The sequence below is a fragment of the Thermobia domestica genome, chromosome 10 (genome assembly GCF_964235325.1).
Source record: "Thermobia domestica chromosome 10, izTheDome1.hap1.1, whole genome shotgun sequence".
NCBI lineage: Eukaryota > Metazoa > Arthropoda > Insecta > Zygentoma > Lepismatidae > Thermobia > Thermobia domestica.
In genome coordinates, this window is record NC_137463.1 from 93,594,636 (window position 1) to 93,620,640 (window position 26,005).

A 26,005-nucleotide genomic window follows, 5' to 3' on the forward strand; every position below is an offset into this window, starting at 1 on the left:
TCAAAGTTACTCTTACATTTGTGTGAACTGGGCTTCTCGACGTTGGCTGAAATTAAAACATCAAAGAAGAAAAGATTCAGATTCATCGATAATGAAATGAGCCTGACATTGTTAAAGATTCCTCCACGGATCACCCGCCTTAGTTGCAAGTAAGCAGCGATAATATTGAAAGTGTGACTACAAATATTAACTTTAATAGAAAAGTGTATTGTCAACTAGTTTAATTTATGGAGTCTTAGTCCACTGCATTTATTTACTACAATAAATTTTAAGTCATCTTCATAAATTATTATTATGATTAATAATAATAATAATAATAATAATAATAATAATAATAATAATAATAATAATAATAATAATAATAATAATAATTATTATTATTATTATTATTATTATTATTATTATTATTATTATTATTATTATTATTATTATTATTATTATATGCATTTATATTAACAGTATCGTATAATACGTTTTTAAGAGTAATAACTTTTTGGTATGCCGTGTTGAGTCTTGGATAATTTATACTGTGCCGCGAGTAAAAATACGTTGTGGAACACTGGTTTAGGCGCTTGAAACGAAGGCTGTGACGCAGTGGGGCCGTGTAGTAAAGAGGTGTGTGTCTAAGTCCCTCTTCATATTTATCCACTGCAGTGGCGCAGCTCGGTGGAGCAACTGCTTGTGAAGCATTGCTTTAAATTGCTGCCTTCGTTTGCTTCCACTGCAGTTGCTTCCACTAAAACGGTTGCCGCCACCGACCGCTCTCGCGCAACTCTCAGTGTCTTCCACTCGAGGAAAAGACGTCTGTGAAGTTGTCCCGCCCACCTAATGAATTTTTCTTTTTCTTATCTACATCGTTAGTTTATCGTTAGTTTACGTTAGTTTTGCTAAAATTATCGTTAGTTTTGCAAAAATAACGATTTTATTCGAGAAATAAATGGGCAGGCCAACTTCACGGTTCCCCGCCCACAAACGAATTTCAAAAGTTTTTCATATCACATCGTTAGTTTATCGTTAGTTTACGTTAGTTTTGCTAAAACTATCGTTAGTTTCGCAAAAATAACGATTTTATTCGAGAAATAAAGTTTCCCGCCAACTGTGAATTAGCCCGCCCATATTGAATTCTCATAAAATTCCAAGTCACATCGTTAGTTTATCGTTAGTTTACGTTAGTTTTGCTAAAACTATCATTAGTTTCGCAAAAATAACGATTTTATTCAAGAAATAAAGTTTCCCGCCAAATGTGAATTAGCCCGCCCATATTGAATTCTCATAAAATTCCAAGTCACATCGTTAGTTTATCGTTAGTTTACGTTAGTTTTGCTAAAACTATCGTTAGTTTCGCAAAAATAACGATTTTATTCAAGAAATAAAGTTTCCCGCCAAATGTGAATTAGCCCGCCCATATTGAATTCTCATAAAATTCCAAGTCACATCGTTAGTTTATCGTTAGTTTACGTTAGTTTTACTAAAACTATCGTTAGTTTCGCAAAAATAACGATTTTATTCGAGAAATAAATGGGCAGGCCAACTTCACGGTTCCCCGCCCACAAACGAATTTCAAAAGTTTTTCATATCACATCGTTAGTTTATCGTTAGTTTACGTTAGTTTTGCTAAAACTATCGTTAGTTTCGCAAAAATAACGATTTTATTCGAGAAATAAAGTTTCCCGCCAACTGTGAATTAGCCCGCCCATATTGAATTCTCATAAAATTCCAACTCATATCGTTATTTTATCGTTAGCTTAAGTAAGTTTTACCAAAACCATCGTTACTTTTGCAAAAATAACGATTTTATTCGAGAAATAAATGGGCAGGCCAACTTCACGGTTCCCCGCCCACAAACAAAATTCAAAAGTTTTTCAAATCACATCGTTAGTTTATCGTGAGTTTGCGTTAGTTTTGCTAAAACTATCGATAGTTTCGCAAAAATAACGATTTAATCGAGAAATAAAAGGTCCCGCCAAATGTAAACAATTACATAGCAGGCATATGCCTATCATGTTCCCTCAGGTACAGTACATGAGAATGTGTCCAGTATGTGCCTTATATACTTCTTACGTATGCCTGTTATGCAAATGTGCTGTTAGGGTTTACATTTGGCGTGAACTTTTATTTGTCGAATAAAATCGTTATTTTTCGAAAACAAACGTTAATTTTAGCAAAACTAATGTAAACTAACGTTAAACTAACGATATGAGTAGGAAGTTTAAGGGAATTCAATATGGATTGGCTAATTCACAGTTGGAGGGAAAGTTTACTTCTCGAATATAATCATTATTTTTGCGAAACTAACGATAGTTTTAGTAAAACTAACGTAAACTAACGATAAACTAACGATATGATAGAAAAAAGTTTTGAAATTCATTTGCGGGTAGGGAACCGTGAAGTTGGCCTGCCCATTTATTTCTCAAATAAAATCGTTATTTTTGAAAAACTAACGATAGTTTTAGTAAAACTAACGTAAACTAACGATAAACTAACGATTTGATATGAAAAACTTTTGAAATTCGTTTGTGGACGGGAAACCGTGAAGTTGGCCTGCCCATTTATTTCTCGAATAAAATCGTTATTTTTGCGAAACTAACGATAGTTTTAGTAAAACTAACGTAAACTAACGATAAACTAACGATGTGAGTTGGAATTTTATGAGAATTCAATATGGGCGGGCTAATTTACAGTTGGCGGGAAACTTTATTTCTTGAATAAAATCGTTATTTTTACGAAACTAACTATAGTTTTAGTAAAACTAACGTAAACTAACGATAAACTAACGATATGAGTTGGAATTTTATGAGAATTCTATATGGGCGGGCTAATTCACAGTTGGCGGGAAACTTTATTTCTCGAATAAAATCGTTATTTTTGCGAAACTAACGATAGTTTTAGCAAAACTAACGTAAACTAACGATAAACTAACGATGTGATATGAAAAACTTTTGAAATTCGTTTGTGGGCGGGGAACCGTGAAGTTGGCCTGCCCATTTATTTCTCGAATAAAATCGTTATTTTTGCGAAACTAACGATAGTTTTAGTAAAACTAACGTAAACTAACGATAAACTAACGATGTGACTTGGAATTTTATGAGAATTCAATATGGGCGGGCTAATTCACATTTGGCGGGAAACTTTATTTCTTGAATAAAATCGTTATTTTTACGAAACTAACGATAGTTTTAGCAAAACTAACGTAAACTAACGATAAACTAACGATGTGACTTGGAATTTTATGAGAATTCAATATGGGCGGGCTAATTCACAGTTGGCGGGAAACTTTATTTCTCGAATAAAATCGTTATTTTTGCGAAACTAACGATAGTTTTAGCAAAACTAACGTAAACTAACGATAAACTAACGATGTGACTTGGAATTTTATGAGAATTCAATATGGGCGGGCTAATTCACAGTTGGCGGGAAACTTTATTTCTCGAATAAAATCGTTATTTTTGCGAAACTAACGATAGTTTTAGCAAAACTAACGTAAACTAACGATAAACTAACGATGTGATATGAAAAACTTTTGAAATTCGTTTGTGGGCGGGGAACCGTGAAGTTGGCCTGCCCATTTATTTCTCGAATAAAATCATTATTTTTACAAAACTAACGATAATTTTAGCAAAACTAACGTAAACTAACGATAAACTAACGATGTAGATAAAAAAATGAAAAATTCGTTAGGTGGGCGGGACAACTTCACAGACGTGAGGAAAAGCATTGCTTTAAATTGTAGCCTTCGTACGGGGACACTGAAGTGGCGGTCACCGCACAAGGTTGCCAGTGTATCTCGATGCCAATGTATGTATATGTTGTTTAAAAAAAAAAAAAAAAAAAAAAGAACGAAAGAAAAGAAGAAAAGGTGCTGATCAGATGAAACATGCAGACTTGATCTTTACGTGCCTGCCCTAGTCGCGGGTTTACTACCCCTCCCCGATGGGGGGAATTTTTAACACAATAGAAAATAATAATGAAAAACTTATTTTATGCATACCTTTATTTCGTTTTAGTAGAAATTTTAATGAATTTTCATTTTACATATGTTGTGAAGAAAGACTTAAGTTTCTATAAATTCACGAACTTTTCTTGTTGTTTGAAATAGTTACAGAGAATGATGAGTTTTACGATATGCGTTGGCGCAATAATGAAATAAATTCGTTTTGAATTTTCGTCCGTAATAATTTGAATATTCCAACACTAAGAATTTCATTAAAGGGAATAAAATAATCGGATTGCAAGGGCGCCCATCAGGAGGGACAAGGTGGGGCGATCGCCCCCCCTAGAGGAAATTGTACTTCAGAATATCGAAAATCCAATAGAATTTTTACATTAGTTACAGCAAAATTTGAAACTATTTTTGAAACGTCGTTATACTGCCCCCCCTTGTAAACCACAACATGGGCGCCCTTGTTGGATTGTTGAACTTTATCTAGATTTATATTGTGACAAGGTGTTGAGGAGCACATGCACAGTGGGTTGCGAGGGAAGTGCAATACACCATAATTACCCGCCTCTTCGCCACTGTCTACTGCAAGTAGAACGTTAAAATTCTATTTAGCTTCGACGACCAATGATTAACGCCAATAGACTTGCTAAATCAATTATTATTTGGAGACTGTTTGACTTCTGTTATTTATATTATTATTATTATTATTATTATTATTAATAATAATAATAATAATAATAATATATTTTTGCACTTTTCTTCGTCTTGCTAATTAAATTTTTATTCAAAGTTCTCCCCTCAAAACGTTGCGCCCCTAGACTCGGGCCTAGTGGTAAATCCAACTCTGCCTAGTCGTTTATTATGTTTTGTTCTTTGGGTATTAGTCATTTATATTAATCACCAGATTAGCAGCCACCCCTTATGCCAAATGAATCACTTCCGGATACGTTTATAACTATTATTATTATCACGTAACGGGACTTATAATATTGTATTCTTAGTCCGCTGTCCGTTACTCCTACGATAACTCTTGGACAAATACCAAATTGTTATATTCTGTTTTTGCAATAGATATGTGGAGCGATTATGGTATCTCGTCCGAGTTCGTTAATGGAGACGATTAATCAACCGGACGTGGTAAAAATCAACCATTTCCGGTTTTAACGGTTTTAGAGCGAAAGCCATAATAGATAGCGAGAAGGGGTTTTCTCAAATCGATTAATTGTTCCAAGAATATCTTCCATGTCCATCCTTAATACTGTATTAAAACCGGAAGTGGTAGAAATCCAGTACGACTTCCGGTTTCAATATTAATCTATATAAAGAAAACAGATAAGAGAGCAAGTTCGATTTCCTTAGAATCGACTTAGCGTTTTAGCGACTTGAGACGGTGGAAATGCTTCTACGAACTACATGAACCGAATAGTCGCCGAATGGACACTGAAATCACGAACCATGAACGGCTGTATGTGTGTTTCTGCGTGTTCCATGTATTTCTGTGTGTCCTGGCAACACCACTCATAATTTGAGCAATAAAAAAAGGGGGGGGGCAGAAAATAACAAGAACCCTTGGTACCTGCTGTCGGTTGCTTGCCTTTTCACAATCAGTGGCGCAACTCAGTGTTTCCACTCAGTGGCCGCGAATGAAGGGGACCTAAGCAGACACACTACAGCGCGAGCAGGTAACAGATACATCTTGTTGTTACTTTTAAGTAGACAGACAAAATGTGGCAGCATCTGCAATCCACTCATTTGCTAACAGCGCTTAAAGGGAACTCGGAGCGCCGGCTTCAAACATCACAAACGCTGCTTCGTGGCATCGTCGGAGACAAATACACCTACATAAATCAAAATTTGCACGTTAGTAATGTCATGGTGCAGACGGTTTTAAAGCGTAAGGGGTTGTGTGATCGATCATGCTCTCGAGGAATAGTGACTGAAAAACGTCCATGTGTTATTACGGATTTCGAACTTGCGTCACCTAGTTTCCTAAGAAAAAGTCTGTGTACGTTTAAAATATTTTACACTGATTTTACTTGTTACTTGGTAAATAACAGTCACTTCAATTAGCCGTTAATAAAATCAAGAAAAAAAAAACAATTAGATTGGATTTAGGTGAAACACTCGTGTTCGTTGTTGAGTACAGTGATATACATTATTCAATGGAATAACAACGATATAAATCAGACTTTCCCAACCTTTCCTGCATTACGGCTCCCTTTAGAGTCTACATGTGAAGGGTCCCTTTCAGTATATACGTTTTCGTATTTATATTTCGCCCCCATGTTAGTATACCTATATCCATCCAGGGATAAAAGTGAGGGGGAACATCGGCGGATGTCGTTCCGCCACTTCCAAAAATGTCTGCCGTCCCCTCACTTTCTAGAAAATTGCAATGGACAAAGATAAGCACAGAGCACGACGTTACGTCAAGCGTCCACGTACTTTTTATACCACTTTTACCCTGTATCTATCTATCTACTGGTGTACTGGTATATATATATATGTGTGTGTGTGTGTATATATATATATATATGGGTGTTTTTTTGTTTTTCTTTGGGTGATATGATCACGTTAGAGTGGTATGATGTCTACTACGTAATCAGGTGGCCCTGGGTTTCAAACCTGGGGCTGGACACCTTAACCAAGTGTTGCAACCAGTACATGAACAAATACCGAGCAAGAATTTCTCATTTCCTCTTTTCTTTTCGAGTCACCTATTATGTCAAAGAAAATTTTCCCTGTATAGGCAACTTCTTGTAGCCCGAATATTACTTCTCACGCAAATTGACTTGTCATTATTAACTGGATCATTTAACTTAAAATGGTGTCTTTCTCACCACTGTGTATACCTTTCTCAGATTGGCTTACGGCTCCCCTGAGATCATCTTAGGGACCCAGGTTGGTAAAGGCTGATATAAATGAACGCATAATTAATCACATATCAAAGTGTGAAATGTATGTGTATTTATATGTTTCATCCGCATATTATACCCTATATTTGCTATTTTTTTTTCTCGTACGAAAATGCTATTGAATCAAATTTGCTTTCTGTATGTAAGTAGTGAGACATTTAAAAGTGTATAATGCAGTAGTTCTCAAAGTGGGGTTCGTGGGACCTAGCCAGGGGGTTCGCGACGTCTAAAAATTGAAATGTGATATAATAAAATGGAACTCACAGCTGTTATACAAGAAGTATTTCTTTCAGTTACTGAAAAGAAAGCAATTAGAAGTTATACCTATATTTGTAAATTTAAATATTTTCTTACTGCATTAAATTTCTGCCCTGAAGCCGGTCAACGGTTCTATAGCACTACTTCAAGTGAGAGAAACTCCTTTTTTTAGGGTACTTTTTTAAAAGCAGTTGTACATTAACTGCACGACACCGGAATTTCATGGAATTCTTTTCAAGTGGCGAAAAGCTCCCACCACTACCACCGATTCCAGATTTTTTTTTTTAAATAAAAAGAGAAGTAAATGTTAGTCATTCCAATGCTTATAAACATCAAGCCTTCCCCTAATTCTGGGATTTCAATAATAATAATAATAATAATAAAAGATGACAAATCCTTCCCAAAATACGTCCCTAGATTCGCCACTGCGAGTAACCCTTACTCAAATTGGTTTGCGTATGCGCTGTAAGTATAAAAAGTTATCTAAAAAGGCATTACTAACATTTGATGCCTTTCCCTACCACTTACTTATGTGAGCAGACCTTTTCTTTTCTATTAAAAGTTTAAGGCGAAATCGTCTTAATGTGGAATCGGACCTAAAATTGATGGTGGCAAAAATTATTCCAGATCTCAATGCAAATTACGGAGAAACAAAGAATTTCATTCCTCACATTAGTGACTCCACGTTTGAGAAGATTGTTTATCAAGTGGGTTTCCTTTAAAAAAAAAAAAAGGAGAGAGAGAGAGAGAGAGAAAGAAAAAAGAGAGATGATCAATCTTGAAAGACTGTATTTTCAATTGAAATTTCGTTCACTAGGAAACAATCATATATCTTTAGAATAAGTTACTTATTGCAGTATCTTTCTTGACTTTTTTCTTGTCAGTGGTAATTCTAATTAGTATATTTTTTAATACCATGGGAAATTTCAGATACCATTGCAAGGGGTCCACAGATCGCTTCCCAAATAAGCAGGGAGTCTGCGTTTTCGGAAAGTTTGAGAACCACTGGTATAATGAGTTGGATAAGACAAACTTGCATTATCTACTTTTATTTGAAAGTATGTGGTTTTATGTTACTGGAGATTAACGGTGTGAATCTCATCTCAATAAATTACGTACGCAATATTTGAGGCATTCTTGAGGTATTAATATCCATAAAAATTGAAAACACACGCATGACTCGCGTCAATTAGCGCATATGACTGTAAAATGTTAGGTTTTTTTTTTTTTTTTTAACTTTGTGTTCTGCATACACATATGCACTGCTGTTTGAGCATTCAAGATACTTTTTGAATTAATCGAGGATAGATAGCTGTATGTTAGTATAATGAGGATTTTGGAACTACATTATTATTATTTCCTTATCAAGAGATTTGGATCGATTTTCATCAATTGAGTGAAATGTGATCTGAATTGAGTACGCCAATTTCGACCTGGTCAACTTTATATTCTGCAGGCAGGTCAATTGTAATAATATTTTTTTTTAATTATATATAATCCAGGACAAAATATTTTTATATGCTGGTGTGTTCCAAGGAATATGTTAATCGCTGTAAACCCTTTAATTTTGTGATAACTACAATTTGCGTATAATATATATGCATGCATTTGAATTTTGGTGCTTCTCGCCAATCAATATTGAATGCCTACTGTTGCCTAGCTATTTTCTATTGTAGTGTTATAAAATCACACTATACTAACAGTAAACATCGCTTTTGATGTATTCTTTTCTCAGTGACAAACAAATTTCTCATGGAATAGCAAATTGTGTAGTTTTTTTTTTAATATTATTATTATACTTGTTTGACCTTTTTCTTTGTTCATTCCAATTTGAGTGTTGCATTAAAAATGTGTCCCTTGAAGTAAACCCTGGAATTGGACTGTCATTCTTTGGTTTACACCGCATTAAAATTTCTAACAGCCTAAAGTATCAACAAAAGCTGGTTGTAAAGTTTACGCCTCACTCCCTGGAATTGATGAAGTAAACGTAGAAGATAAATGCTTAGCCGTTCCGCTTCTGTATTGATTTGATTCGCTATGTAGTCATTTTGTATTCACTCCAAACTTGTTCCAGTCTGTACAGTAGATCGTTCCAATGCTGTTTTGAGTTATTGTCGCAATTCCAGCTGTACGATGGAAAGCAAAAACTTATTGACTGTATTTCTCGTGAATCCATTTCAGTTTTTATTCAATGTATTGGAGAGAGGGTTAGCTAATGTTGATGCTTTATATCGGTATCTTTCTGTAGATAACGTTGAATTGAACATTACACAGTTCATTTCTACGAGGACAATAAAAAGAAGACCAAGAATATTTGTGGCCAACCGTAAACGTCTACACTAAACGTTGAGAATATAGGATGAACTAACTGGTCTGGGCTTCGCTACATGGTATTCAAAACAGAGGACTTCGTAAACCATCCAAAAATCTATAATAGAATCTGAGTCGAAAAACATAATAAGTATAATACAATCTATATAATAAAAATGTCGATCTGATTCGAAAGTGGAGTCATTTTGAAGGAAAATATTATTGCTTCTCTTGAGGCTCCTCATTAAACACACCCACACTTTTTTGAAATTTAGTGAATAACATAAAAACAGGAAATAAGTCAGCTAATACCTACAAAATGTTATTAAATAACAGTTTATTTCTAAACTACAAATTTGGATGCGCAATCTATGATGTTATCATTGTGTGCGCCCAAATTTTTCACTATATGAACGGTATTGAAAACAATCATTAGCTCATAACTGTTGTGCACCCAAAAGATTTTAAGCTACGTGGAGGGTATTGAAAACAATCGTTAGCTCATAATTGTTGAGCACCGAAAATTTATACACTACATGGAGGGTATTGAAAACAATCATTAGCTCATAATTGTTGAATACCCAACATTTATAAACTACATGGAGGATATTGAAAACAATCATTATCTCATACTCATAATTGTTGGGCACCCTAAATTTATAAACTACGTGGAGGGTATTGAAAACAATAATTAGCTCAAAAGTGTTGGGCTCCCAAAATTTATTAACTACATGGAGAGTATTGAAAATTAGCTCATAATTAGCTCATAGTTGTTGAGTACCCAACATTTATAAACTACATGGAGGATATTGAAAACAATTATTAGCACATAATTGTTGGGTACCCAAAATTTGTATACCACATAAAGGGTGTTGAAAGCAATAATTACCTCATAATTGTTGGGCACTTAAATTTATAAACTACATTGCGGGTATTGAAAACAATCATTGTAACTGTTCCAAATTTATCGCTTGAACGCAAATTTTGCACTTGTGTTCATTTGTGACGTTCATTTGAATTCGTACAGTTTACCTTGTGTATGCCTTCCGTTAATTGTGCTGCTACCTCGTAGTACGTAAAGGTACATGAGTAGAAGGAAAGGAAGAAGAGAGGTGAGAGAAATGTGTGTCTAGAAACTAAAAAATCCCGTTTTTGTGTTAGTGTAAAATGTGATTCAGCATATTTTCTTTGAATTTGAATGTTAATCTCGTTCACATACGTTAATTCAATATTAACTGCGTAATATCGTAGAAAAACCTAAGTCAAGTATGATATGTTGTGAGTTATCTACAAACAAATTTCTCATGGAATAGCAAATTGTGTAGTTTGCTATTGCAAATTGTAGTTTGCAAATTGGTAACTAACACCCTAGTGACGTTTACAAGTTCTTTTAATTAATACTAAAGTAAAACTTTACCACATTGTACTTGATGATAAAAAAGATATGTGAGGACGAGATACTTTTAAGCGAACAAAGCATTCGGCGTTAAAATCATCATGGAGAAGGAGACGAGTGATCTAGTTCTCTTAAGAAAATCATCTCAAAATTCAGAATACTATGAGCTGAACCCAAAATAATCTTTTCACAAGGTATACCTGAACCAGATGTCATATATTTCTGGTTGACGTGACGATACAGACGATTATTACGAGAAGATTAAATGGATATTGGAAAGGGAAAGACTTGTGCTGTGCGATAGTGAATGTTCACGAGCGAATTCGGACTAAGACCTTGGTTTGCAAGAACTTTCGAATGAATTTTACGAGACAGTTACACTATTGGGGCAAGGTTACTTTGTAATTTTGAGTAACATTTCAGGTATGTTTAGTTCTTAATAATAGATGGTACCGAAAGTTTTTGTGATTTTTTGTTCTACGTCCAGAAAGCATGGCATCATTATGACGAGGGTGTAACATTTAATGCAACAAGTATGTGAAAGTGGGTGATGCCTCACCTATTTTCATCATTGCATTTTAGGCCTTCTTGCGGGTGCAATCTCCCGATTCTGGACCGTTGCAGTAAGGCAAATTGCGCTCTTTCGAAATGTTGGGCGACTGACGGAGGGATGGACATTTTTCTAAACCTACCGGTAATACAGTTCAAGGCTGTATTGCTTGGGGGTGAAGGTTCGTGCATACTCTGCGGGAGTCGCCGAACGACTGGACATTCTGGGACGCGAAGCTGTGCTGTAATATCATTAGCTCATAATTGTTCAGTACCCAACATTTATAAACTACATGGAGGAATTGAAAACGATCATTAGCTTATAATTCTTTGGCTACCAAAATTTATAAACTACATGGCGGATATTGAAAACAATCATTGGCTCATAATTGTTGGGCTTGCAAAATTTATAAACTACATGGAGGGTATTGAAAACAATCATTAGCTCATAATTGTTGAATACCCAAATTTGTATACTACATAGAGGGTATTGAAAACAATCATTATCTCATAATTGTTGGGCACCCAAATTTATTCACAAAATGGAGGGTATTGGAAACAATCATTATCTCATAATTGTTGTGCACCCACTGGAGGATATTGAAAACAACCATTAGCTCATAATTATTCGGCACCCAAAATTTATACACTACATGCAGGAATTGAAAACAATCATTCACTCATATTTGCTCAGCACCCAAATTTATAAACTACATGGAGAGTATTGAAAACAATCATTAGCTCATAATTCTTGAATACCCAAATTTGTATTAGTGGTTGGCACAAATAACGGTTTTTCAGATTTTTGGAAAACCGAAACCGGTTTTTGAGAACTACCGAACCCGATTTTGTCCAAAAGCAGTTCGGTTTTCTCCAAAACTGGTTCGGTTTTTCACCGAGTACGGTTTTGATTTTCTTCAAAACCGGTCCCGGTTATTTCCAAAATTGATTCTATTTCTGACCAGACTAGTGTTTTGTTGTTCTCTAAAACCCGATTCCATTTTCACAGAAATAGTTCTATATGTTTTCCAAAAAATTTCACCGAAACCGGTTTTGGTGAAAAACCGAATCGGCTTTTGGAGAAAGCAAACCGGTTTCGGCGAAAAACCGAACCGGTTTTGGAGAAAAAGGAAATGTCGGTTTTTCTAGAAACCGGTTTTCGGGTTTTATAAAAACAGGGGTTTTGGATACTGCATAGAGAATATTGAAAACAATAATTATCTCATAATTGTCGGGCACTCAAATTTATATACTACATGAAGGGTATTGAAAACAATCATTATCTCATAATTGTTGGGCACTCAAATTTATTCACTATATGGAGGGTATTGAAAACAATCATTAGCTCATAATTGTGGGTCACCCAAATTTATGCACTACATGGAGGGTATTGAAAACAAAAATGAAATGAATTTTTTGAGTTTTACGTCCCTCGGTTATGCCAGCTAGACTAAAGGAGACGGTAAAGATAGTGACGGCGAAATGAATGAAATGAAGAAAGTGGTAGGAAACGGGAGAACCCCGAAGAAACCCACGTACACGGTGTTTGTACATCACAAGGTTCACTTGGCAGGAGCAGGGTTTGAACCTGGGATCCGATGCACCAGAGCTGAACGCTCTACCACTGAACCACCGTGGCCCCTAGTATTGAAAACAATCATTAGCTCATAATTGTTAGGCACCCAAAATTTATAAACTACATGGAGGGTATTGAAAACGATCATTAGCTCATGCAATAGTATTTTGCAGATACTACGTGGCTCACTTTCAACTTTTTTTTATATTCTTCATTGTCTTTATGTTATTCACTAACATTCAGGGAAGTAGCAGTAAGCTTAGGGAAGAGACTTAAAGCTGCATCACAGGAAGCAGATCGACGAGAAATATTTGAACTACTCGACGCTCATTTGTTTATTATTATTATTATTATTGGATTGATTGGTTGATTGAAGTGTTACGTGTGATTTCACCAACAAGGAAATATAAAATTAGATTAGTACTTTAAGTGGGATCCGAACCGCTGCTCGGATTTTTATCCGAGGCTTAGTATTTTCCATCGTACTCGGAGCTGCGCACACAGAAAACACCTGTTTTAACTATTTGGCGATAAAGGGCTCGATGTTTCCCTTAAATATTTTTGTACATTTTAACATTTTATTATTGTTCTAATCTGTTAAAAATACAATTCTGTTAAAATAAAATGTTTAGGCCCGAACAGGTACTCGAACGCTGGACCTAACGCTCTACCGACTGAGCTGTCCGGGTTCTAGTATGGCTGGGTAGTGTATGTGACTATTGTTGACCTAGAAAATATTATTGGAATAAAGTTAACATGTGAGAGACTATATAATCATGTAGTTATAATATTGATCGCCAATGGGCGTTAAATTCATATATTTTAGTCAAATTATGAGATTATTATTTTTATCAACATTTGTTGTCACTGAATGTGGCGGGATATAGATATTCATTCGGTAGTACTTTCCAGTTTATTTTTTCTATACTGTACTTGAATTATACCCTGAAAACTACTCCCCTTGCGTCACTGTAGCTACCCTATATGTAGATTATGCATATATCTAAATGTGGCATTCAACACGAATTTTCGTCACTGCATATTTCACGAATATTTGTGAAACCGGTGTTATTGAAGTAGTAATGTCATTCTGATGTATTCTCAACCATTTTCCCCACCTTGTTTAATTATATTTTCCAGTGTTTACCAGTTACTATGTTATATTTTGTATTGTTTATTTCACTTTTGGACCACCCTGCACATTGCCATCAGTTTCAGTAATGAAGCTATGTTGTCCTTGTCTGCACGCGTCGATAATTTGGGAAAATAGCTTGCTGACACAGTAGCCAGGAACGCCGCATTGGTAGAGGTCGAACTGGAGCACTTTCTTCAGTGCTCAAAACTCCGTACTCCGTAGCTGTTTTGTCCAACGGATGCATTCCCACTCGCAAGTGGATTGGAACTGGACAAGGAAAATAAATTCTTATCTGTAAAATATTTTGGGTAGTTGACACGTCCTAGATTTAGTGATCGTTACACGCTTGCGTTACGGACAGTTACCTCACCCATTTGTATGTAGTGCTAACCGTCCATGTGGCGAAGACTGTGTTGTCTCACTGAGTATTCAGCAGCTTGCTGTAGAATATCCAGAACGCTGAGACCCCAGAAAACGTTTAGGGCTGCCTAAAAATCTTAATCAGGTTTTAGGAGAAAATGTGGTCTTTACGTTAAAAATGATCGTATTCTCATTTTTATTCGGAAGATAGAATAGTTAACGCGCTCTGATGCTTTCATAATATTGCTTATATTATTGCTCTTTTGGACTTATTTTCGTTTAATTTTATTTTATTTTTTGTTTTGTTTCAATGTCTTATTTTTAACATATCTATTTATACTTGAACTTCATTTTTTTCTAAATTTTTATTTTGATGTTTTAAAGCTTCATGGTCTGCCATTGACGTTATCATGACAGGGAAAATAGCCTTGCTGCTGACTTCCCATTAAACATACAGTAATCAACCAGTCGATTGAGGAATGTGTTGTCAGCACATTGCGAGTCTCATCATCGTTTTTATTTAGATTTTCTTGCGTCTATTACCTTTGTCTTTGAGGCAGTCTGCTAATGTTGCCTGTTTCTCTCTCATGCTTACTTAGCTAATGTAGTGGCCAAAACGGGCATTGCTTATCTCGGTGATCTCACACCATTAAGATGATGTTGACACACACACACACACACACACACACATATATATATATATATATATATATATATATATATATATATATATATATATATATATAGACCTATATATATATAGTATGGCGCTAAATTCGTTGTACAAAAGCAGAGTGATTCCTGAGAGTAAAACAAACAAAAAAAACGTAGGGCGAAACGTAAAAAGTTCCAATAAACGTAGGGCGAAAACCCCATCGTTTACGTGTTATAGGCTGCCGAAAACATGAAAAAATGAATTCTAAAGGTCCATAGCTCCAAAACTATGGGACCTATTGTAGTCGGGTCAAGACATCACTTAGGAACTAGTATGTGCTCTATCCAAAAATACATGTTTTAGAATTGTAAGGTAGTCACGCAACAATTGTTATGGAGGTAGTTGGAGAGTACTTTATATCATAGGCCCGTAGTCAAACTCCCTCTATATAAAAATTGTTGTGGACGCACCTCAGGATTCTGAAACACGCATTTTTGGATAGGGCACATACTATTTCCTAAGTGAAGTCTTGACCCGACCGAGGTAGGTCCAATAGTTTTGGAGCTATGAACCTTTAAAATTTATTTTTTCATGATTTCGGCAGCCTATAACACGTAAACGATGGGGTTTTCGCCCTATGTTTATTGGAACTATTTTGTTTGTTTTACTTCCAGGAATCACTCCACTGCTTTTGTACAACGAATTTAGCACAATACTGCATATCTATACAGCGTTTTATCTCTAAAAATAAAGGTACCGGTACGCTGAATATCAGGTCCATAATGGTTAAATGTTACATATCTTTCAGGGTATTATTATTATTATTATTATTATTATTATTATTATTATTATTATTATTATTATTATTATTATTATTATTATTATTATTATTATTAACAATAATTTTAATAATGTCCAGTAGCATATCACTGCAGTCTTGTAACTAAAACCTCTTACGGAGATATGTATAAAGATGCTTTAGAAATGTCTGATTGATTCATCTTGATTTTATAATACAATAAACGTAATGATAATCAATATTTCTTGGTGATTTGTTTTTTGCTTTTTTCTCTTTGTGTAAAAGGGCAAAAATAAGCAGCTATTGTTTGTTTCAATAGGCATCAAGGGTTCCACAAATACCGAATTTCAATAACAACATACACACAGTACATTGTTCACATAATGTCTTCAGAATACTAATCATGATACCAAAATGTTCTACAAACCACCACTAAATTAAATGGTAAACTTTGCGAAAAAATCTAGAGGATGTTTTCACTTAATGCTCTTCCTAAGAATGAATAAAAACAATTAATTGGCTGCATTAAAATAGGAACTGAGCCAAGACTCCTCTTTATGGAGAAAGTACAGAAATGGGAGTCCCAACAGAATTCCTGTACTGGCTTTCAATTTAGTCGAACTTCAGCGACAGACAATTTGGTTGGGATTATTTCGTTGTGGAAGGTCAGTCTTTTCAAGAAAAAAAATCGGTTCAGAGCGGCCCAAATATTTCTAGTCCCTGAATACAATTAACCGACTTCAAGAAGAAACAAAGATTCGCAACTTTTTTTCTCTATTAAGAAAAAAAGGAAAAGGAATACAATTTAAAAAATCTGATTTTCAATAAAACTATATATTTACTATTTGGTATTTTCGAAGTTTTTCGTCAGGCCCTTTTTAAGACAGAAGAGGAAATATTTCGTTCTGATTAAAAAGATGCCGGAACGTCGTACCGTTTCGTACCGCCAGAAATAAAACTATATATAAAGGTGCCTATATTTTAATTAAAGCAGATGTATCATCGACATGATTCTATAATTGCACAGTTCTTGTATATACTGTATGCTGTTTCTAATCTTAATTCTCAATCTGTGATTACAGTTTGCCATATACTTTTTTTTTTTTTTTTTTTTTTTTTTTTAAAGCACGTTGAAACAAATTCACCGTCCTACCCTTGCTCTACACGGTTAGATGTCCTACGTAGCAATTTTAAGGCAAGTGAGCTAGAACTGGCCTTCGGGCAGAAAGAACGCTAGACAGTATACATATGTTTTAAAATACAAAATACAGAATCCCAACAAGGCTTTAAAGATGAAATGGTGTCATAACGATGATAAGTTGTATTTGTAACGAGTGATGTTACAAGAGAGAATGACAGCAAAGCTCTAAAAACGAAGTAAGGATGAAGGAAACTGTAAAAACTCATAAAAGGACAAGTGAAGCATCACAAGACGTGAAGGTTCGTTCCGTGAAAATGGTTTTTAAGTTGGCAGGTGATCGAAGCAAAGCCTTCCAAGATGAGTTCTTCTTCCTTCCTTCCTTTCGAATGAAGTGAAAAGGTTGTCTGGAAACTTGAGATGATGACATTCTTTCAACCTTCTTGCAAGAAATAGAACTCTTTATTTGCTACTTCTTGTCTTCGCTGGTGCAGAGAGATAACTACAACTTCCAACACTCACTGTTTACTTTGGAGTGCAACGGACCTTATCATTTCAGTTTGAGGATTGTGCTGACGATGAGTGATAGCAGAAATATTCTCGTATACAAAAGTTCATATTTATAATACGTTATCCTTCAAGATTGATTTCAGAGAAATAAATCAACTCTTACGTCACCTATTCCTGACGTAGTTATTATTGGTATTTTGTGCAAAAAAGCGTACCTAACATTTCGCTGTTAGCTTAAATAAATAATATGCAGTACAATCTAGATTTGACTTGAAATTTAACTTTTTCGCGATTTTGGACAGCCCAAGCTCTGAAACTATGCACTTTTCCCCACAGGTCTTTGCAAATTTTTTGACTTATTTTGATGTGAGGAATCACCTCTGAAAGTTCGTCGGTACAATTCATTAACACCCAGCATATATTTATCGGGCGTTGCAAAATAAATGTTGCAACTGTTGGGAGGTGACTCCTGCCACTGAGACAAGAAAAAAAGTTCTCTTGAACTTTCGGCTATCGGACATAGTTTCGGATCTACAAGGTGCCGAAAGCGTGGGAAAATGACTTTCGGACGCCAATAGTTCGGAAATTATCCAACGTAAAGAGGGCGGGTAAAAAATTCACTGAAGAAGTCATACCTGCTGTATTGAATTTGGCAAGTTTCACAATCCTACCATGCACGCGCAAGGGATTCCCCAAAGGAACGTAGGGACTCCCGGATAATTTGCCAAATGAAAATTGGTCTAAATGGATATGAATTGATGGGGTTTCTACCAGGTAACAATAATTCGTTTGTATTAAGTCGATATGTGGAACAAATACAAAATGGCGGACACTTTCATGCCCGTTGTGTGTGGTTGCATAATCGCCAGGTACGGATGCTGGCCAACAGTGACGTTCTGAGTATTAAGTGTAGCGAATTTGTATTCAAATGCTCTAGAAAGACATCTGGAGTGTCGGTAGAGCACAACAGATGAAGCAGGGTGATTCACATGTGTGGAAACACTTAACGAAAAATGTCCAGAAATACATTCATACTAAGTAAACGTGAGTTCAAAGCGTCGGTAATGTAAGGAATAGCATCAGAAATATGAAAGCCATTGCCAATTCACCAATAATATTCCATCAATCCGATGCAATATGATTTGCACAGTTGCATACCGATAAGGATGCAACAACTGAGGTCAAGTTGAAATTGTGCAATTGGACTTACAAAGAAACTGGATAAACTAAAAGAATGTCACTAGTGGGATCGCATGATCGATATTGAAATGTGGCCAATGTGTGTGTTGATAGCTACATGTAGCTAATGGACAAATGTCAACATGTCCCACTACTGCTGGGACACCGTCTCACGTGCGAAAACTAGGAAAATAACGGTAAACTATACATTCTGTTATTACATCTGGTGGTGCACTTTTTGGTAGAACGTAACTAGAACACGATTGTATCAATGTCCCTCTTTGTTTGGGACATTGTCCCACATTCGACACATATGAAAAGAAATCTCTTAATCCATGATTCAAATTCTGATAGAGTGTGAAAATAACAAACTTGTATCGTGTCTAACGTCTTCTGGGACATATGACGTACTCGAAATATGGGGAAATACACCCAGAAATCCGTATCTTACACACAGTGCACATGCCAAGACAAAGACGAAAATGAACCAATTTGGCACATGTAACACTACTGCTGGAGTACCATACATATGGAAAATAAAATGACATGAAAAATAGGAAGAAACGTCTTAAAGCTCTGATTGTTTACAACTGTGCAGTAGAAATACCACAATGAAACACACAAGTATGTCGGGAGGCTGTACAAGAGCGCTTACCAAACAAAGTGGGTACTCCTCAAAAAAATGAATACAGAGAAACTGAGGCTCCCTCGAAGCCCCAGGGATAGAGCGCTCGCTTTCGCTCGCGTGGTCGCGGTTTCCAATCGTACTGGGAGCCCACGTCCTTAGATTCAAGACCCGATAATTTTACTATTTATTGCACGTGAGACGGTGTCCCAGCAGTAGTGGGATATGTTGATATTTGTTCATTAGCTACATGTCAATATCAACACACACATTGGCCACATTTCAATATCTATCATGCGATCCCAGTAGTGACACTCATTTAGTTTATCCAGTTTCTTAGTGAGTCCCCTTGCACAATTTCAACTTGGCCACAGTTGTTGCATCCTTATTGGTATGCAACCTTGTGCATCATATTCCATCGGTTTGATGGTATATTATTGGTGAATTGGCAATGGCTCTCATGTTCTTGACGCTAATCCTTACATTTCCAACGCTTTGAACTCACGTTTACTGAGTACGAGTGCATTTCTGGACATTTTTCGTTAAGTGTTTCCACACATGTGAATCACCCTGCTTCATCTGTTGTGCTCTACTGACACTCCAGATGTCTTTCTAGAGCATTTGAGTACAAATTCGCTACACTTAATACTCAGAACGTCAGTATTGGCCAGCATCCGTACCTGGCGATTATGCAACCACACACAACGGGCATGAAAGTGTCCGCCATTTTGTATTTGTTCCACATATCGACTTAATACAAACGAATTATTGTTACCTGGTAGAAACCCCATCAATTCATATCCATTTAGACCAATTTTCATTTGGCAGATTATCCGAGACTCCCTACGTTCCTTTGGGGAATCCCTTGCGCGTGCATGGTAGGATTGTGAAACATGCCAAATTCAATACAACAGGTATGACTTCTTCAGTGAATTTTTTACCCGCCCTCTTTACGTTGGATAGTTTCCGAACTATTGGCATCCGAAAGTCGTTTTCCCACGCTTTCGGCACCTTGTAGATCCGAAACTATGTCCGATAGCCGAAAGTTTAAGAGAACTTTTTTTCTTGTCTCAGTGGTAGGAGTCAACTCCCAAGAGTTGTAACACTTATTTTGCAACACCCGATATATAGCTCAATCTGCAGCTTCTACGATTACTGCTATATTTATATTTCTAATCCATGTAAGTTGAAAATAGAAAATTTAAAAAAAAAAAAAAAAAAAAAAACATTCTAGATAAATGTGCATTTTAAAACTTTTTAAAATATATTTTTTTCCCTCTTAAAACAACCCTACAACTATTATATTTTCTTTCTTAAAACATAAGTTTTTTGATAGACTTCACTGTGTGCGTGGGTATTCGTGGGATTCTTCCGTTTCCTCTCAGTTTCTTCATCCCATCATTTCGTGCTTTATCACCACTACGATCTCCTCGGAGCGCATACTCCTAGGACTTGAAACTGAAAAACAAAAGGCAGCGACTAAAACTTTAGCTACTTTTACGAATTTACCACATGCAAAGTTATACTCTACCTTCATGTCAGTTGCTCAGCTATGGGAAGCTGGAACTGCTAGGTAGATATGAACTAACTAACTAACTCTATGGCCTATGGAACCCGGAGGTTCAATGCCGCGTTCACAAAAGCTCTCCACTGACTTGCATTCAGTTTCTACTTTGGATTCCAATCTCTGCGAGATCCATCTTAATATTGTCCTCCCATCTGCGCCTAGGTCTTCCTAATGGTCGTTTTCCGATTGGTCTTCCAGTCAAGACTTTGAAAGCGTTTCTACTTTCTTCCATTCTAGCTACATGACCCGCCCAGCTAAGCCTCCTAGAGTTGACGACTCTAACAATGTTGGGTAAACCGTATAAATTATGTAGTTCCTCGTTATGAAGTTTCCGCCATTCCCCATTCCCGTTTCTCTTGGGTCCGAATATTCGTCTCAGGATCTTGTTCTCAAATACTTTCAGTCTATGTTCTTCCCTCAGAGTAAGTGACCATGTTTCGCAGCCATACAAAACAACAGGCATGATTATCGTTTTGTATATTTTAAGCTTCAAATTCCTCGACAGAATTCGCGACGACAAGAGATTTTGAACCGAATAGTAACACGAATTCCCTGCTTTTAATCGACATTTAATTTTTTCTTGGATATAATTTTCCTCTGTTAATATGGTAGATATGAACATGTCAAAATTGTATTATGCACTATAAGCAGGGATAAAAGTGCGGAGAAACGCGGGGGGATGCCGTCTCCCCACTTCTAAAAAATATGTACGGCGTCCCCCAGTACCTAAAAAAATACAATGGACAAAGATAGGCAGAGGGAACGGCGTGACGTCATGCCGCTACCTACCGTCCCCCCACCTTTTCATCTCCACCTTTACCCCAAACTATAAGAATTAGTCTACTAATATGGTTGACTGTGTAGTACTATCATATGTTAAGGAACAAATTAAGGTCAGTTTCTTAATCTTTGTCGTTTGTTGCAATAAATCCATAGTTACGGAAAACTAGATTCAAAAGATACAGCTGTCAAATACCTTCCATCATCATGAATTCTTAGACATGCAGTTGAGAGAGATAGTAAGTGTATGTAGTGTACGAACAGGTAGGGAATAAGTTCTAGGGGCCCGGATCCCCCTCAAATCCCGATTTTTCTGTAAATTTAGCCTAATTTTAGGAACTATTTTACAAATTTTATTATAATTTATTCTCATATTGAATTTGGACGTCCTCGAAATACATTCCTGGGTACGATATAACTTGAATAAAGGAGGCATATTTTTTTTTTTAAATCCTAATATATCTGTACTACATCTGCAGTGCGTCAGGTTGTATATAATAAAATGTTACTTTTTTTTTTTTTTTGTCTACGTTGATAATCTACGAATACAGGAATTCACGCTTGAAAGAAGGAAAAAAAATGTAATGGCACGTTTTCTTTTCATGGTAATTGTGACTTATACATACACAATAAATGTTTCTTTTTTTTTATCGTGTCTTGAAACATTCCATAGAAGCGTTACGCATTACATCATCAACAGCATTAAATTTAATGGTTGTCATCTTATTGCATATGCCCGGATAGCTCAGTCGGTAGAGCGTTAGGCTTTTAACCTAACGGTCCAGGGTTCGAGTCCCTGTTCGGGCGTGTGATTTTTTTTATAAACAATAACAGAAATATTAAATATAAATGATAGGAAATCAATTAGTAAAATTATGTTGCTCTTTATGTTTTTCTTCCTTTCATTGGATTTTGTTCTAGCATGTGGCAGAAAATCTTACAGGTGACCGCATTTGATCGCGGAATAACAGCAGATTATTCCTTCTCGACATTGTAGTGCATGTTGCATGTAATGGAACCAGCGATGTGAATATCGAAGCAATGGATCTAGGAATGCATTAAATAATGGCATACAGAATACCAACGGTCCACATTAATCCTATTTGTCAATTACGTCGAAAAAACTCTCTAAATCGCAGTTTCAATTCCAAGTTTTTTAAGATCATAAATAATTAGGTTGGTATCTTTACCGTTAAAAACGACCGTTTTCAGATCAATGTGCACATACCTGACTGTTGAAATGTATTTCAACTTGAACGTCGAAGTCGCCACTTCGGGATGTCAGCCAGAAATAAGGCAAACGCAATTTCAATCGGTCTCCGTTTCTTGGTTTGTAATTATTTTATTTTATTTTATTTTCAATTGGAGTTAAGGACTGAAAGTAAGTAATTTTCATCTATGTAAATAAAATCCAATAAAATTATAGGAACGTTTACAATATTATTTCATTATTATTATTATTATTATTTCCAATTTAAATCGCAAAAGTTAAAATATGCGGAATTCCAAAATTCCATGAGATCCCACATTGAAATATTTTTTCCTACTTTTTAAGTAATTCTTCATCAAGTAAAGGATAAAGTAGCTGCGGTGGCGGCTATCGGTGTAGGGTGCGGTGGCTCAGTGGTAGTGTTTACCTGCGGTGCTTGGGGTCCCTGGTTCGATCCCAACTCGCGCCGTGTGGACTCCGGTGTGGTGGACAAACACTGTGCTCGTGGGTATTCTCGGGGTTTTCCCGTTTCCTCCCACTCTTCATTTCACTTATTATCACCGTCTCCCTTAGCCTAACCGACATAACGTGGGACATTAAACGTAAAGATTTCATTTCATTTTTTTTAAAAATCAACTAATAGCTGATGTAAATGGTTAACATATCCTTTCCAAGATGACTTCGATAAATATAGCCGTCGAATTTAGCTATCAGGTGCTTCATAGTTATTAATTTCTACGAAAATAAATGTATATGACTGTGCAAACTGCGGACTCATTTATTAACTTTTTTAAGGGGTAAGGGGGGTTAATTTGATGTAAATATGATACATTGTGAAATTTCCGCTTTTCTGTACTGTTTTTTTTTAACACTGAGGACCATGGTATTTTGAATTTTGAAAAAAAAAAAAAAGTAATAGGGAAGTTATATACGTAATTTACATATGATTATAGATGTATACATCACTACCTTTCAATCATTTTTCAATCGTTTTTTTCTATTTATGTTAAGGAATAATATTACATCTTAAGTTATTACAGGGTATATCAAAAAGAACTTTACAACTTCGAAAACTCATATTAATGTATTTATTTAGCTTACAGACATGCTTTTGGTGTCATTTTGTATCAAAATACAGAAAGTTTTTATTTATTTATTTATTTATTTTTTTTACCTTATACCTAAAGAGGTTTCCAGTGGTGATGCGGTACACATCCCATCTGAAGTCTCACTTGCTCTACAACGACTTCAGGTGTATGGGGACGACCTGAAGATTTGTTGTGTTACCGAACATCCAATGTCGATAAAACACTTCTGCCACTGATAAATAGTAGGCCTACTGGGGGATCTTTACCATACTTTGTGTACGAAAATTACGGTGCACAGTTGTCGCAAACTTGGATTCTTCTAACTAAAACACGCAGCTAGCGCGCTCGGAATCACTAAAGGCAGCCATCTTTGCTGCAACTGCCGCTAGCGCTAGCGCTGACTTGTTTCTGAACTAGTGTACTAAACGTGAATCAAGACTTGATGTATTTTGCTAGAAAATGAGACCAAAACTATGTCTGTAAGATAAATGAATAAATCAGTATGAGTTTTCAAAGTTGTAAAGTTCTTTTTGATACACCCTGTATTACTGTTGATAATAATATGATCATTATGTCAGTGTTATTTATTGCAGGCAAAAACATTGAAGCCAAGCGGATTATGTTTTTGATTTATTTGTTGCTGGTTTAAGGATTACAATAATAATTTGATTTTTTTTTTCGAAAGCAATGAAACAAAATAATTCATGGAGGCAGGGGCGGATCCAGGGGGGCGATCTAGGCGATCTACCTCTCCCCCCAGAAGAGCAAATTTTCTTATTTTATATATATAAATAAAACTCATCCCAAAGTTTGGAGCCCTTAAAAGTAGCAGTATGACAACCCACCTACCCCCCCCCCCAAAAGTCAGACCTGGATCCGTCCCTGCATGGAGGTAAAGAATCAAGAGAAAGATAACATGTCGCAAGTGGATAATAAGATGACAATGGTTGATTTTTATTTTCATTCCAATATTAGTTCCAGAAAGTGCATTAAACTTCTGAAAACTACAGTTAACTTCTTTTAAAAACAAACATCGCTATTAGAAAAGCTGTAGGGCAAATGTCTGATAATTTGTCGTATTTTAAAAATTGACATAAGGCAATTCTTGTTGTTTGTAAATGTCATTCAGGCTTTCGGTTCTGAGACTTTATTTCCTGTTTGTCCAAGATGCAATTTCTTTTAATACTATTTAGATTAAAAAAAAGAAGAGAATATATTGAAAAATTTCTTTGTCTATGCATGGTGAGTGACAGGTGTGAACTTTTCTCGATACAAGTTGAGAGCACGTTCCCGGAGCATGAAAGATCGAGAATTACAAGGTCGTATTGTGAGAAAAAGCAGCTGACGCTTCCCACATTACTTGGATGATCTAGGTTCACAGACCTTTCCATTCGATTGCTACGGAAAACAACATGGTAGTTACATTATTGTGCACACAACAATAATATCCAACTTTTTTTTTTTTTTTTTGTTTACAACAGGAAAATTTTTCTCTTGCATCAGTTTTTGTTCATATTACTTCCAAAAATCAATCATAATCTTGTACTTTTTTGGTAGTGGTGGGGGGTTAAATTGATGATGTAGATTGATGCGCAGAGATTAATCATGAAGATACAGCATGCTAGGTTGTCAATGATTGTAACAGTCTTTCCGGTTGTTATTTAGATTTTGAGATTGTCAGTTGTTTGTGTGCTATCTGATCGAGTTTCAAGAAAACAAAAAGTAACGCCTGGCTGCGAAGCAATTGATGATTACTTGATTTATTGAACGAGAACGAAATATAAAGGAAGTAATAATAGTAATAATACAATTTGATGAGTTTTAGGTCGACCGTTATAAACTTAACGTATGACTCATTCGTTGTAATAAGAAAAAAGTTACTTTTCTGTTAAGAATTCAGTTAACGCCTTATTATTTCTTTTATGATAGCAGTAAATTAAAATTTTGTTTTATGGATAATAATGAACCAACCACAATGTTTTCTTGTGCCTAAGTTGCATCTTTTGGTTTACCTT

At 35.7% G+C, this 26,005-nt stretch overlaps 1 protein-coding gene and 1 non-coding gene across 3 annotated transcripts in view; both read left to right on the plus strand.

Annotated features, from left to right (window-relative positions):
* The window catches only part of LOC145662571 (rho GTPase-activating protein 32-like), a 659,017-nt gene that overhangs the window by 145,917 nt on the left and 487,095 nt on the right, over nucleotides 1-26,005 (plus strand). The window lies entirely within an intron of this gene.
* TRNAK-UUU (transfer RNA lysine (anticodon UUU)) lies at nucleotides 22,427-22,499 on the plus strand. The gene has a single exon. It is a non-coding gene; the product is annotated as a tRNA-Lys (tRNA).